General features: G+C 48.5%; 1 protein-coding gene across 6 annotated transcripts in view; it reads right to left on the bottom strand.

Moving 5' to 3' along the window:
* The window catches only part of Znf536 (zinc finger protein 536), a 460757-nt gene extending 447654 nt beyond the window's left edge, over window positions 1-13103 (bottom strand). For 2 of the 6 annotated variants that reach the window (XM_028877735.2, XM_028877746.2), the window contains exon 1: window positions 12484-13103. The gene's annotated coding sequence lies outside the window, so the exon portion shown is untranslated. The other 4 variants (XM_028877737.2, XM_028877745.2, XM_028877734.2 and 1 more) reach the window with 2 other exon arrangements.
* Window positions 13104-15078: the final 1975 nt, after the last annotated feature.

Here is a 15078-nt window from a genome sequence, read left to right as displayed (position 1 = left end):
TGAACTGAGCTGACCCTTTAAGATGCGTCCTCAGAAACAGAAGAAATCAATCTGCCGATCCTTATTGATCCCCAGGTAAACAACTGGGAGGACTAGCCAGGGCCACAAAGGCTAGCGAGCCACTTCTGTGGGCTCTGCAATGATCATCACCCACAGCTCTAGGTTGGGTGTATTTCCAACAGTCAACAAATTCTTGAAGGCAGACAATAGTGCTGCCTGGGTACTCCTTGAATAGCTGGTCTCTGGGCTTTTCTCTTTTAATCCTGCTGATGTTGTGAGAAAGCAAGAATTGTCCCAAGGCTGCCAATGGGAACAGGAATGCTTGAAGATCAAAACGATGTGCTTACCAACAGCATGGAGGTGGAAGGGGTGAGCGTTGAACTCACTGACTGGCCCTGAGCTCTTTATCACTGTGTGGCACTGCTTTGGAACAAAATAAAACAAAGCAAAACTGCTTCAAGAAGCTCTTTCTCACTCTCAAACTGGATGTTTCCAGCTCAGTAACTACAGTATCTCAATTGTAGAATGGGGACAGACGGTACCTAAATATTAAATTATGCAAAAAAAAATGAACATGGAGCTAGTGATATATCAAGCAAAATGTGTGTACCATGTAACCCTGGCCAAAAAAAATTAACTAGCAAATCAAACACACACAAAGACTTCTCTAGACTCTGTTTTTAAGAGCAATGATAAAGTGAGTGGGGAAATGCTCAAACTTGTCCCCTGCTCATCTAAAGGTTAACACTTGGCTGATGATTGAGATTAATGAGGGGACAGCCATAGCCCCCAGCCCAGGGAAAAATTTTGATTCTTTCACCTTTGAGAAGATGATGAGGGAGTCAAGATCTGTGCACACTGATGCACAAATATTCACATCTGGGTTTTGTATCAGATTCTGCTGACAGAGAAGCATTCTCATCCCAAGGTCCACTACACCATGCCGAGAGCAAGAGGCAGATTTCAAATTGAATGTCCATTCAGGGGATTGGGGCGACTGGAAACACTCCTTCTTTAGATCAATGAACAGATTATTTTATTGAAGACAGTAGTAAGAGATCACACACACACACACACACACACACACACACACACACACACACAAATTGCACGGTTTTTATCTCTATAGTAGCATCATGAAAAGGAAAAGTTTTTTTCACCACAAACACCGGTGGTCCCCAGGATCCACACATGGACCTGATATCCTTCATCTGAACAGCCGGCTTCCAAATCCTGCAAACAACATCTCACTGTGATCTAGCTCTTGTCAACCTTTTGAGATAGGATGGGAAATAAAAGGATCAAGTTGCTGAAATCAGTGAGATTAAAGGGCAGACTGTCAAAATGTAGCCAGCACTTTCAGGAGAGTTTTGAACATGCTTTGTACCCTAAGATCTGCAACACATTACTTGACCTCATAGTTAGAGAATAAATATGCAAAATAGGCCCAGTACACACCCATCCCAAACCCCTAAAAGACAGTCCAGTCACCATCGGGTGCATCACACTGGCTAGCTGGCCAGGTCCTGCCCCAGCCCACTATGTAACATCACTGTGTTGTTCCCAGGGTGACAGTAGTTGCTAAGGGAGAAGATTGCTGCCTTAGCATGCTTCATCTACACTTGTAGAAATGGCAATTGTCCCTGTCATCCTGCCTATACCATTTCTTCTGCCTCCAAAATATGCTAGAAAGAAATTATAAATAGAATTAATATTGAAATGATCTCTCCCCTTCCAAACCATACTTTAAACTAAAGCTTTTTCCCACCCACCCCCACAAAAAAATACTTTCAGAATAAATGTATATGAAAAGAGTTGAAAAAGCCAAAACAGAGGAAATGGAGACTGATACAAATTTTTCTAGAAATTTAAATTTTAAAAAAAATGATACTTAGAGAAAATAAATATTAAGTTGTCAACTCAACTGCTAGAGAAAAGAATTGCAGATGGAGTGGCTGGCCTTTGCCTTGACAAACAGTGCCTTCAAAGTCTGTGAGCACTCCAGGCAAGCTGATTCCAAATACCCAGCACTCCGAAGTGGTAAGCCAGGGCAGGATGGAGGGCAACTCAGCCAGCCCAGCACAGAGGCCACTCTCTACCATCAGAGGTCTCACCTGGCAGATTAAGCCCATTCTTATCCACATGTGGTTTCTTTTCTCCCTCCCACATTCCAGAACTACCTCTCCCCAGTCTTTGGGACTATTTTTGGGCTGTTGGAGGAGGGCTGCCACCCACCAATTCTGATCATGCCCCACCCCCAATCAAGTGGCAATGCTGGCGACTGAAGTTTCTCAAGCACTACAGAGATCAAGCATGAGTTTAATTAGCAGATCCAGCCATGTTCATCTGAGAACCAGTGTGCTCAGAGCATACCCTAGCCTGCTGAAGCAGCAGCTTGGCATCCATGCACCATAGCCCCAAACCAGAACCCAGAATAGAGGGGAGGGGAATAACTCAGGCCCTTGCCCTGCCGTTCCAGACCCTCATCCATATTGTAGGCTTCCTACAGACCCCACTCTGGTCTTAATAATAACCTTGGCTGATTAGACTGGAAGAGGTTTTTAGAGAGAATTAAAATCTTAGAAAAATGAGTCATATTTGCCTCTCATAAACAAGAAGCTAACTTTCTAGATATGTTTAAAGACAAACTAAGCAGCAAGCCATTCAAGGAGGTGATACTTTGTATGTAGAATCTATTCAATTTGTGATCTAGGAGCTGTCTCCAAGGTGACCTTAGTTGATGGGAGTTTCCATATATTTTTCTCCCTCACGCAAATAAATTTATAATAATGCATATGTTCGCAAAACAACCATTTCAGGTTTCTGTTTTTCACTTCCATTTGAAAGGGGAACTGGTAGTGCTTTGGAGGATGATTTGTACAGAGAGGTGGGCAGGATGCAGGCAAGGAGAAGACCAGGAATTGCACCAGCTGGAGCAGTTGTCTTCAAGGCTCTTGGCTGCAATAAGTTGTCATGTACTTGGTTTGCCCACTGGGAAACCGCACTCCCTTGCCTGGATGGTTAAATGGCCTGAACAAGACAATGCACCTAAAGGGTACACACAGCACTCACAAAGACCCAACATCAAACGCTGGCTGAGGCAGGTACTAACACTGTGACCACTTCCCACCTCTAAGGTCCTTGGGGCCATCAGGCAGCAACATCTACTGAGTTAATACATTCTCCTGAAGGCCCGACCAGAGCTCTTCCATAAACCAAAATCCCTGACTGAGAAGCAGGAGCATCTATAGTGGAGCACCCAATCCTAAAACTTGGGGGACTCACCCAGGGCTATATACCAAGACCTTGTCTCAAACAAATGCAAGCCAAAAGCAAAGACATAGGAATCACATTGGAGCCTTAGAAATACCAGTCATTCTAATCAAAGTTGAATGGGCAATTCTGTGATTAATCTTAATGTTTAGAGAATCCATGACTTAGCTTTTATAACCTAAATAGAGCTCGCTCTCTCTCTCTCTGTCTCTCTCTGTGTGTGTGTGTGTGTGTGTGTGTGTGTGTGTGTGTCTGTGTGTGTGTGTGTGTGTGCATCTCTCTGTGTGTCTGTCTCCCTCTGTGCCTCTGTCTGTCTGTTTATCTATCTATCTATCTGTCTATCTATCTATCTATCTATCTACCTCTGAATCTATCTCTATCTATTTCTGGGCTGGCAGACCATCATCTTGGTGGAGGAGCCAACATGGGGAGAGAGAAGAGTAGGAATAGAATGCAGAGGACAAGTCCACCTCCACCTCAGTAACCAAAGACCCAACTAAATAGGGCCCAGGTAACCAAAGCATCAGGGCCTTGGTAGAAAGCTCTCAGGTTAATGTCAGCTCAGGCCTATGGTGATCATTTTTCCTGTGTCAAAACAGCATTTAATTTTCTCATCGGAAAGCCATATACTGAAGCTAGGAATAAGCAGAAAGGCTTGGACACTGGGTTGCAGGCTTCCCTGTGTCACTGCCCAGGAAACATATGCATAGCTTTCTCCCCATCCACCTGTGGGATCCTGCACTTCGTGGACAGGGCTTGCTATGGTGTCTGTGACCTTCTTGCCTTCTCTTGACAGCTCCTGGTGTAGGAGGGACTGCTGAATATGGGACAGGGATATGCCTCACAACCCTAGAGTTAAGTAGGAGCACAGCAGAAGGAGCTATCCACCTCTCCTGCTCATTGCCTCGGTTTCCCTTAGTGAAACTGAATAAATATAGAACCTGCCCTCCTAGGGAAGTATGTAGTACGAGCTCAAAAACAAACGACTGGCATTATCCTGCCGACAGGGTGCCCAGCCTCATCATGGTGCCTGAGCAGCGTCACTTTCTGTTGCCTGGATTCCATGTGGTCCAGGAACACAGCTCTCACCCACAGGGCCTTTTTAAAAGTATAACTGATATTCAGAAACATTGGAATTGAGCACCACATCTTGCACTGGATAGCCTTTTATTCTTCCATGTGTTCTTACACAATGAAGAAAAAGAAAAAAAAAAAAGAAAAGAAAACTTTCCTCCTCCCAGATTCCAAAGCTGCCCTCATCTTGTGCATGGCCTAAGGGGCACATAGAAACCAATCCGTATATTGCCTGTATACTTCCTGGAAGTAAGGTCAAAAGTGATCTCCGTGTCCCGCTTTGGGAGGTCCAGAGCAAAGCCTCATACGTGCACAATTCAGAGCATGAGCTTGAATCCCCTTCCTGGGGAATATATGAAAATGTCTAAACATTCCTGATGGTCATAATCAAGAGAGCTACTGGCATCTAGTGGGTTGAGGTTCGCATGCTACTCAACATCCCACATGACAAATACCTACAAGTAGAAAATGTACCTAGTACCAACTTTGAGAGATCTTGGTCGGCAGAAAAAGTGCCCAGGTTCCTCCAGTGGGTTCTTCTCAAGGCCTCACCCTGATATAAATCTGCTCAATGCAGAGAGACTCCATTTCTAGGGCATCTCCAGCAAGCCTAGCATGTGTGGAAAGCTGTGTACTGTGGAGGCTCTTTAAAGTAGCTCAGATACAAGAGGAAGACCAAAGATCACAACGATTTTTGAAAGTGAAATCTGGAGAGTGCCTCCAACAGTCCACAGAGCCAGTTCCCTCTCTTCACTGTGCATCTCAGGGCAGACAATCGACAGAAGCCGATGGGTGCCACAGACTGGCCTGAGGAGGCCCTCCTGGTGGTTTTCATCTATGTCTGCCTGCATTTAGAAAACACAAAATAAAGTAGGATGTGAGGACAGTATTGCCCAGGGTCCACATCCTAAGGAAAAATGCTTGTACTTTCTGATTCTTTCTATAAGTAATCTGTCCACTTGACATGCACAGGTACAAACTCACTCTTCTCTCTTACACACTGAAATATAGTGAAAAGGAAATCATCTCAGAGCAGGTGCTTCTAGCAGGCAATATCTTCCCACCCCCACCCCTGCACGTGTGTGTGCATAAATGAATATAGACCATACACATACCACATACACACCTACCATTACCGAAAGTGAGACCCCAGTTATAACGATCAAAAGTCACTTCCTAGCTTAGTTCTTTCTGACACCACACATTATTGCCGGACCATTCTATGGATGCACAGAGCAACCAAGGGGAACATGACAGCAGGCCAAAGCTTCAAGACATGAAAACCAATTCATTGCCTTGGCAGAGCCTCTCCTTGCAAAACTTCCTACAGTACTTGGCAGTCTGGCTAGCCAACCGGAGAGAGCCCTCCATCCCCACATCCTATTACAGATGCAGCCATACCTTACTTAAGCAGCTAGCCCTGGAGGGGCCATGCTATACCACTGCAGAGGGCAGGTGCTGGCAGAAGAAAGAGAAGGAGAGCAAGAAGTGCTAGTTCGAACACTTTACCAAGGTGAGGACTTTATTTGTGTGTGTGTGTGTGTGTGTGTGTGTGTGTGTGTGTGTGTGTGTTTACTCCAAATTGCAGCCTTTACAGCCTGAGAGATGGCATCAGGATACCAAGGGCACATGTCCTTCTATCTTATCTAAGACCTTACCTGGAAACATGATGAAGCTGGGCTCAGTACCCAAGGATTTCAGGTCCCAGCAGGTGAGCTGGAGGTAGAGCATTTCTGTCCTCAGCATGGCCCCAAAGTGACCTACCGGAGACTCACTTACGATTTAAATTTGCATCGAGTCTCACTTTAAATAATGTTAAGAACAAAATGCAAGCTGATATTTCAGCTTACTTAAAAGGCTTATTAAAAGCACTAAATCCAAAGATCTTAAAAAGCTATAATTGTCCTCATTGAAGCTGGAAAAATAAATCTATTTTGCTTTCTTCTTTTATGCTACCCTTCTTTAAAAACAAAAACAAAAACAAAAAAAAAAAAAAACCAAATTCGACTATATTCTCACAAGCATCATTGCTCTCTTTTTTCCCCCTTCCATTCAAGGCACTTTAAAAACACCTGTGCCATTCATAGACAAGTTTTGAGCAAAAGGCAGCCATGCTTGGGGAAGGCTGTTTAACTGATTTCCTGATGCCAGAGACAAGCTCATCTCGCTCCAAAAGTAAGATAGAGTTTAGAGCTCATGTGAAAAGGCTTGAGGATTTTATAGGTCTGAGCTGATGGAATTTTCTTGGTTACCGACGGCGAAGGCTTTTGGATTGGAGGGCTCTGCAAATAATGTATATCCAAGCCTTCAGTGCCCAGTGGGCGGATACGACTGGTAGGGCCACATGTTTTGACCAGTTACTACCTTCTCCCATAATGGAGGCTATTGGCCTCTGGCTTGGACCAGCACAGCATGACAATTGTTCCATGCCTGCCCTAAGCTGTCCGTGAAGACAGCTCTGACCAGCAGTTAAATTGCTGAGTTGTAAGGACCTGAAGCCTGCTCAGAAGTTAAACACTCCAGGCATAGAACAAGATGAGTTTTCAGAGCACTGGTCCAAAAGAATGCAAATGTATTGAAAGTGTTTTTCTCCAGGTTTTACATAATTACCATTTATGTCTCCAGGAACTATTTCCTCAACCCAGTTTAGGGTGAAAGCGTTTTAAAGACTTTCTCTGCAGATGACATATGAGGCACTAACCTTTTTTCATGTGCCCAGATGTTAAGTTCATTTTCATCACATTTATGCAAATTTCATTTGAACAGTAAATCAAAAGAAATCTTAAATCATTGTACACTATTTTAAAATCAACACTAAAACCAGTTTACTTGCAGCTATATTAACATAAAGTCACAGTTAATGAACTGAATGTCATAGTCCCCTTTTCCATACAATGGCTATAGCAAGACCTGAGTTCCTCATCATTCATCACATCCACACATTGCTGTCCATTCACTATCAGAGTCCAGTGTCCCCAGATTAAGGATTCTCTGTACATCAAAGCCTTCCAAAAGTTTTCCAAACTTTGGAAAATCAGAGGACCCTCAGTTCAGGAGTCTGACAACGTTCTAGTATCTATGTTAGGCCCATCAACGCAAAAACTGGGCTCAGCCGCCATGCTTTTAGTAGCTGACTCTTTGTTGGTCAGGTGGGGATGGTTAATTCCTAGGGCTCTGGGTCCTGTGATTGTGAGGGAGCTGGGTAGAGTGTTATCATTACCAGCAACTCAGGGAAGTGGGTAATGGTGGGATCAAGAGACATTTGCACCACTATCAGGATGACATCATAGCTAAAGCAGCCTTCACCCAAAGCCCTAGGCTCTCTCAGAGCAGAGGCCAAAGGGCTAAGGGAGGATGCGCCCCCTGTGACTCCAGGAGCTGAAAGCTGAGTTCCAGGGCCCTGCCATACAGGGTGGTGCACCTTGCCCACAGCAAGCTCCCAGGCAAACCAGAAAATGGGAAGGACAGTTGGTGTCTTCTCCAAAGCAATCCACTTCCCCCTCCATCCTGCTCACTGTAAATACTACCACTAATAATAATAGATTATACATTTTTTAATAATTTGAGCTTGTCAAGCCATTTCCCTGACCGGGGTGGAGCCGGCATGTCATGCTCACAGCTGCATCTCTGCTGTAGAATTTATAGCATTTCCAACCGAATTGTCAATCTGTTGGTAGTGACCCTGTCTTAGGCAAAACAGCTCTCACTCTGCTCTTCCAGCAATAGAAACAGAGGAGGTTGAAGGGAAGGCAGATTAGAAAGGAAGCCTTCGTGCTCTTGTTTTGGTTGCTTTTCTTCCTTTTAAAGCACAGCAAAACACACGCGCGCTTACACTCACGCAGACACACACGGAGACACAAACCTTAGAATAATAGGGGAGGCATTTGGAAATAAACTGTATCCGCCGCACAGCGCGGCCGCGGCACAACTGGCAACGAACCCTGCTCACCCGCTCAGCTTTCCACGCCGCCGCCGCCGCCGCCGCCGCCGGCGGCTACAGGGACCCACCACCCTCCCAGCGAACCAGGATGCCCAACTCTCAACTGTGTCCTCAAGATTTCCTCTTCATTCTCGTCACAAGTACACTCTTGGCCCAACCACCTCACCTCGCTAGAAAAGTCGAGAGACGGTTGTAGGAGTTTTGTTTTGTTTTGTTTTGTTTTAAAGCAAAAGTTCTATGAACATCCAGCCCGGCAGATGCAGTGCTCCCGCCCGCTGCACGCTCACACCGGAGCCGGGCTGGGCACTTCGCCCCCACCCCACACCCCGGGCTCTGTGCCCTCACCTCGGGGCGCGCGGAGGCCACTACAGGGCACTTACTTGGCACTTGCTTTTGAGTGTGCAGGTCGTCGCAGTTTTCATTTGGGTTTTCAAACAAGTTTCAGGGAAGAAGGAGGCAAAAAAAAAAAAAAATCCAATTATGCAAATGGACTCCGGCCGGGGAGGCGCGCGTTGGATCTGACGCTGCTACTGTATGAGTTCTTGGAGCAGCCCGGCCCGGCAGATTTATGGGGGCGCGTCACGGCTACGCCAGGTCCCGCCGCCGGAGCATCTCGAAGTTAATTAAAGCGGTAATGTCCACTTTCCTGGTGACCCTCCATACATGGGTTTACTATTTCACTCACCAACACGACCCGGGAGATGACATGGGTGTGCCACCCCCCCCCCCCGCCCGTCCCTCTTCGTTCTCCCCCTCTTCTGCCTTTCTCTCTTTCTCTCCCTCCTTTTTGCTCTAAGTCGCCTGCCTTGCACTCAGTGAACAATGAACAAAGATGTGAGTGATGGGGAAAGATCGCCCCCCTCCCAGCCCAAGCTGTGAGCGAGCGAAGCTGGTTTCAAAGTCAAAATCCAGTTGTTAAAAACAGGGAAAGAAAACAGAGTGTCTCCACTCAAGCTTCCCTTTCCACATACATACACACGCACGCACACATATGCGCACGCACACCCCACCTCAAGTTCACCTAAACCCAGCTTGGAGACCTGGGATCTGGGGGCGGGGGTGGGGGGGACCAAGGCCCAGGCGCGCCTGGCTGCCCAACTCGCGGAGAACACGAGGGTACAGAGCGACAGGGAGCGGTGCTCGCTCTGGCCAAGATCGCTACCCGAGCCCCTCCCAGTCGGCTCCCCCACCACCACCCTCCGGCCCCCTCCCGACGTCTACACCGAGCAGCCTGGCCCCGCGGCCCCGCTCTGACTGCCGCCGGCCGGATGCGCTCAGCAAACGCGGCCCCTGTCGGATTTCTGCTAAACTGCAGAGCGGTAGCGGTGGCTGCCCCGAGAAGCGCAGAAGGAACCCGGGGCCAGCTCGGAGCGCACTCACCCCGCTTGGCCCGCTACCCCTAAAGAATGTCCCCCTGCCGCCCACCGGCGCGCACCTCCGAAGCTGCACACGCACAGCGCGCTCAAGCCGGGCAGGCCCGGACTGCACGTAGCCGCCGTTATTTTCCGCTCAAGTGAAAACTAAGGCGGCTGACGAATCACGTCTCCTGCGAGGCACCCGATAGACAAAACAATATCCTGCAAACAAAACCCGGCCACTGCTGCCACCCGCGCGCCAGGCCGGGACCCCGCCCTGCTCCTCCCAGGCTCCAGCCCCAGGCTTCTGCCTGCACCGACCCCAGCCTTCCAGGAGAGAACTCGGGGACTTGAGTGCGCGCTCGCCAAGAGGCGGACAGCAGGAAGGACTCACAAATCAGGAGTGAAAAATGGGGGGGGGGCACTTAACTTTCCACCTGTCCTTAGAGAAACCTTGCAAGAATTTCCTCCGAAGAGTTAAAGGGAGGAGAGGGCAAGATCCCCCCCTCCTTCTTTCCTTTCTCTAACTTCCCCAGCGCCTATTTCCACCTTCCCTCACTTCTCATACCTCCATGTATGCGAAGATAATCTATATTGTAATTGTTTGCAAGATTGCAACAGATGGGAGCATCGAGATCTGGACACTTCTACTCATCAAAGAAAACCCTCTTCTTTATTTTTATTTTTATATTATTATATTTTTGCCTAAAATACATCTTGAGACCCGCCTACGACTGTTTTCCTTAATTCATCTTCAATTTTAAAAAAATGCCTTGAAGCAAACAGAAAGGCTTATTAGCGAGGTTCATTCTCGCTCCAGTATTGGGCTGGGCTGAGGATGACCCCCCCCCTCGGAAAATCTTGCTCTTCCCAGGACTCCCCCCAGTGGCCCCCTCCCCTGGCTGCCCCCCCCTTACACACACACACACACACACACACACACACACACACACACACACACTCGGTCCTACTCCTTCAATCTGATTGGCCTCGCATCTCCAGCCCGGGACTGGCCGGCTCATTTCCCTCCATAACCTGTTACTTATTTATTTATTTCTGTGTCTCGGGCCCCCGCAGGCCCCCGGGACCTAGACAGGATTGGGGCAGGTGCTGCAGGCGGCGCACGTGTGTGCCAGGGCCTCTATGGTCCTGGGATCCCGGGTTCGCCCCCCAGGCACCTCGGCCGGGCCTCGCCCGGCTCTTGGGGCGCAGGAAGCCGATGCAAACACAAAATGGCAGGTCTTGGCGGCCCTCTACACCGGCAAGTTAGGCACCCCGTAAGCATCAGCTAACTTTGATTTTTTTTTTAAAAAAAAAAAAAGGTTGTCGATTACCCTCTGTCTCCTGGGTGGAGGGCAGATAGCACCACGCACGATTGCGGTGTGTGGGGGGGAGGTAGCGGGGACCCCCACCACCAGCGGCAGCCCCGGAGCAAACGGGTAAAGTCGCTGGAGAAGTTTCCGCCGCGCAACCTCCCTTCTCTTTCGGCTCCCCCGGCCCCCTACCCTAAGGAAAGTTTCCCCGGGCCGCGAGCTGAAGCGGGTGGCGCAGGCTGGAGGCGCGGGCTGGGCCGGGTGGGCGCTGGATCCCACTGGCGCGCTGTGCGCTTGGTCCTGGAGACTCCCTTTCAAAGTAACGGTCCTGGGACTGCGGCTGCGGTGGGGAGGCGGCGGCCAGGGCGCGGGTCCCGCTCTCCGCCGAAGTTCTCCAGCGCCATTCGATGCCGGGTGGCCGCCTCTACTCGGTTTTCCTCCTCCTGTTTTTTTTTTTTTTTTTTTTTTCCTCCCTCTCTCTCTCTCTTTCCCCTTAACCCCAGCTGACAGCTTCTCTCGCCAACGTCACAACCACGGATATTTAATTAGACCATATTTTTTAATCGCGATGGGGTGAGAAGCAACCCGGTTGCAGGCCTCGCCAGGCGGGGGAGGGGGAGGGGAAGGGGGAACCACGCCAAGAGTCCAAACTCACTTTGCCACCTCCCGGAGATCGTGGCCGCCCCCACCACCACCTGGCACCCGCGCGTCCTTCCACCGCGTTGCCCCCACCCCCAACCCCGGCCTCCCCACCACCTTTGTTTCCCTTACCTTAAAACATTAAACGCGGGCGTCGGGAGCAAACTCGGGCACGTAAACCGAGCGTTGTAAAAGATTGTGTTCAATGAATAATGAAACATGTCCACATGATTGACTTGATCATTTTCCGGGGCTGAGGGGGGACGGGCGCCCAGCTCGCGCGCCTCGCTCGCCCACTCGCCAGAGCCCGGCCAACTGCTCTTAGCCCAGCCCCGGCAGGGCAGGCTCGCTTTTCATCAACCTCATTTCAGAATCGCCCCGTTCATTGATACTCATCATCCAACCCCAGCAGACATCCCATCCCCTGCTCGGCCTCCCCCTATCTGGTAGGTGAAATGCATTGTACCATTAAAAACGCTCTCCATTGTCGCCCTGGCGTAATTCACAGCAACTAGATAGGTCTTTCAGCATTTAGCTTTGATGAGCCGGAGACTGAACCCTTGATATAATAATCTACAAAGAATGGTGTGTGGTCGTCCATTTTTTCTCTCTGTCTAGCAACTAAGAAACCATTTAACACAGCGCAGCTTGCTTCTGACCTTGAGCTCATGTAAACACACTTATTAAAATCTATCTATTCTCCAAGAGCTACATTCTGATTGTCAGACTCGTTACGGAGACATACATCAGCCCCTTCGCTTGTCACTACTTTGCATTCCTGCCTTTAACTAAAGAATTTTTTATCCAGCCGAGAGGGAAAGAGCGATTGCCACGGAGAGAGAGGAGAGAGAGACGCAGAAGGGGGGAGAGGAAAACGCGTAATTCTTACCTGTTCCTCAAACTATTTAAAGTCTGTTTCTCTTCGGTGAAAAAAAAAAACTCGCGGGTGAATCTCGGTGGACAGCGGGACGTGGAGAATCAGTCACAACCCGGGCGTTTAAGGGAGTCATCAGCGATCAAATGACGTTGATCCGCGCTGTAACCTTGTGGCGTATTTAATGTAAATAAGGCCGTTATGTTGCCAATCGCCGCGATACAAACACGGAGAGGTCCTCAGCCTCGCCTCCCGCGCTGCCATTAGAGGCGACTTTATTTACAGACACTATTTAGGAGATCATGATAATTCTAAAACAATACTAGTGCCAAATGATTATGAAAATATGATTTTAATTAATCACGTAGTAGGCAAGGAAATTAGCATACGGTAATTAAACTTCGAGAAAAACGTCATGCAGGTTCTCTGCCTTATGGGTCCAGAATAATCATCGCGGTGGGCTCCGAGACTTAATTACGAAACAAAATAACTTTTTTAAAGGCAACTTTGCAAGGCTGGTCCTCCAGGCGAACGTTTGGGCAAATAATATAAGCCGAGGCAACAAAGTGGGGATTTCAGGGATGCAGAGGTTGGGCTTCTGTGAAGCAAAGAAGGGGGGAAAGATGGGGGGCGGGAGGAAGCCGAATAATGCAATTACGGATTCTCTGTCCTAGAGTTGACAAAAGCTGGTGCCTCAAAAGCCTCTTTGTTATGGGATTATATAATGATCCTGGTGTCATTATGGGTAAAAAAAAAAAGATTCAATAATAATAATAAAAGAAGTATGCAGACACACCAAGGAGCAGCTTGCTTTTAAAGAAAGGCTGAAGTGTGGTGTTGGGTGTGCAGATAGCAGGAAGACAAGGTCTACAGAGTTGACAAATAAAGATGATGGGCGAGGAGAGGAGGAGGAGGAGGAGGAGGAGGAGGAGGAGGAGGAGGAGGAGGAGGAGGAGAGACAGAGAGAGAGTCTGAGAGTGGGGCCTGGGCTGTGAATGATTAAGAAGGGATGGAGAAAGATTGATTATACAAAATGCCCAGCCATTGAGACACTTAAACACTGATACAGGTAGAACAAGTTCCAGCTTGTCCGAACTAAGTCCCCCCAAGATGACTAGGTAGGGGGTTTTAAACTCCAGCATCACAATACATCAAAAGCAAAGATATGGAGAAAGCTCTCTCCAGCTGCCCACCACTCCTTCAGCGGAAGGATCCACTCAGATGCAAACAGCAGTTCTGGAGTGAGGACAAGGCTCAGAAACTTGGGAGGAGCTACTGGCATCCGGCCTGGTGGGGTGCCTGCACCAGCGCCAAGAAGCTGCTGGCAGTGGGCTCTGGGCAGTGGGCACCAGCCTGACCACTACTGCCCATATCCTCAAAGCTAGCCCTAGGGAGAGCAGGTATTTTTCTTTCTCTCCTCTCCCTCTGCCTGTCTCCACCCCTCCACCCCCACCTTGTTAAGAGAACCTGGAACAAATGACAAGCTCGTTCTTTGAGACTCTTAAAGACCTTAAGAATGTCAACCGTGCATGCACGTATGTAAGTATGTATGTATCTGTATCCCCTACCAGCCCCCCCAAAAAAGTTTAGGAATTATGTCTGTATTCTCCAATCTGATGTGCTTTGGACAAAATACAAGGTTTAGGGTTTTTTCTTTCTTCAAGCAGTCACATCAATGATACCACTATCTCTGTGGGAGTGGAATTGGTGTTCTTTATTTCAGTTCTTCCTGGATCGACTGATTATATTCTGTGGTCTTTTGAATCTGAGACTGTAAGTCAAGTGATTCTTCATAAGTGACAGTTTGGACAAAGCAGCGAGCAGGTCGAAAGGAAGTGGCCATATGGACTCGAAGAAAAGGCACTTTCTCGGGGATAGAATGAGGGTGGTGGTCTCTGTCTCCTTTTAACCCTGCAACCGCCAGCATGCCTAGGCCTTGGGGGAGACACAGAAGTGCATCCTCACTTCATTCTGAGGCCCCTGAATGTGCCCCTACCAGTGGCTCAGGCACCCGCAGCCCTTGGAGCACGTACATCAAAGAAAGACCGCCCCTTACTAGAAGGCCTGTTGGACTTCATCTGGGTCATTTGGAGTCGGTGGGTTTCTAAGAGGCCTAGTGAGTCTGGATCCGCTGGACAGCGACTTCCCACCATCTGAGAACCAAGACCCACAGCTTGGACCAAAAGAGCTCAGGCCGGAGCTTGCCAGCGCCCCCTGTCGGCGCCGCAGTGCTTGTCGCCCGCTCCTGCCACGGTGGGGTGCAGAGGGGAGACCCAGGTGCTTATATTTATGCAGGAGGGATAGAAGCTAGGATGGAAGGCAATGCGACAGTAAACAGAGGCCTAGTATTTATGCTGGTGAAAAATTGATCCTTAAATATGTCTCATCAAAGCAGGTTCCATTAATTCCCCCACATAGGAGCCCCCTTTTGTGTTCTGTGACCTCATAATTTGTAGCATGCATTCCTAGTAGCAGTAGAAGATTACTTCTTGATGTCCCACATGTAAACATCTTATACCAATAGTCCACCTGCTTTGAAAGTAATCCATTTGCTCTGACGGCTGTCGTTCCAAATAGCCCCAGGATTGATGATTGCTTGACGCATCTGAA

This window comes from Peromyscus leucopus, chromosome 1, assembly GCF_004664715.2.
Source record: "Peromyscus leucopus breed LL Stock chromosome 1, UCI_PerLeu_2.1, whole genome shotgun sequence".
Classification (NCBI taxonomy): Eukaryota; Metazoa; Chordata; class Mammalia; order Rodentia; family Cricetidae; genus Peromyscus; species Peromyscus leucopus.
This window is presented reverse-complemented; position numbering and strand designations above follow the sequence as displayed.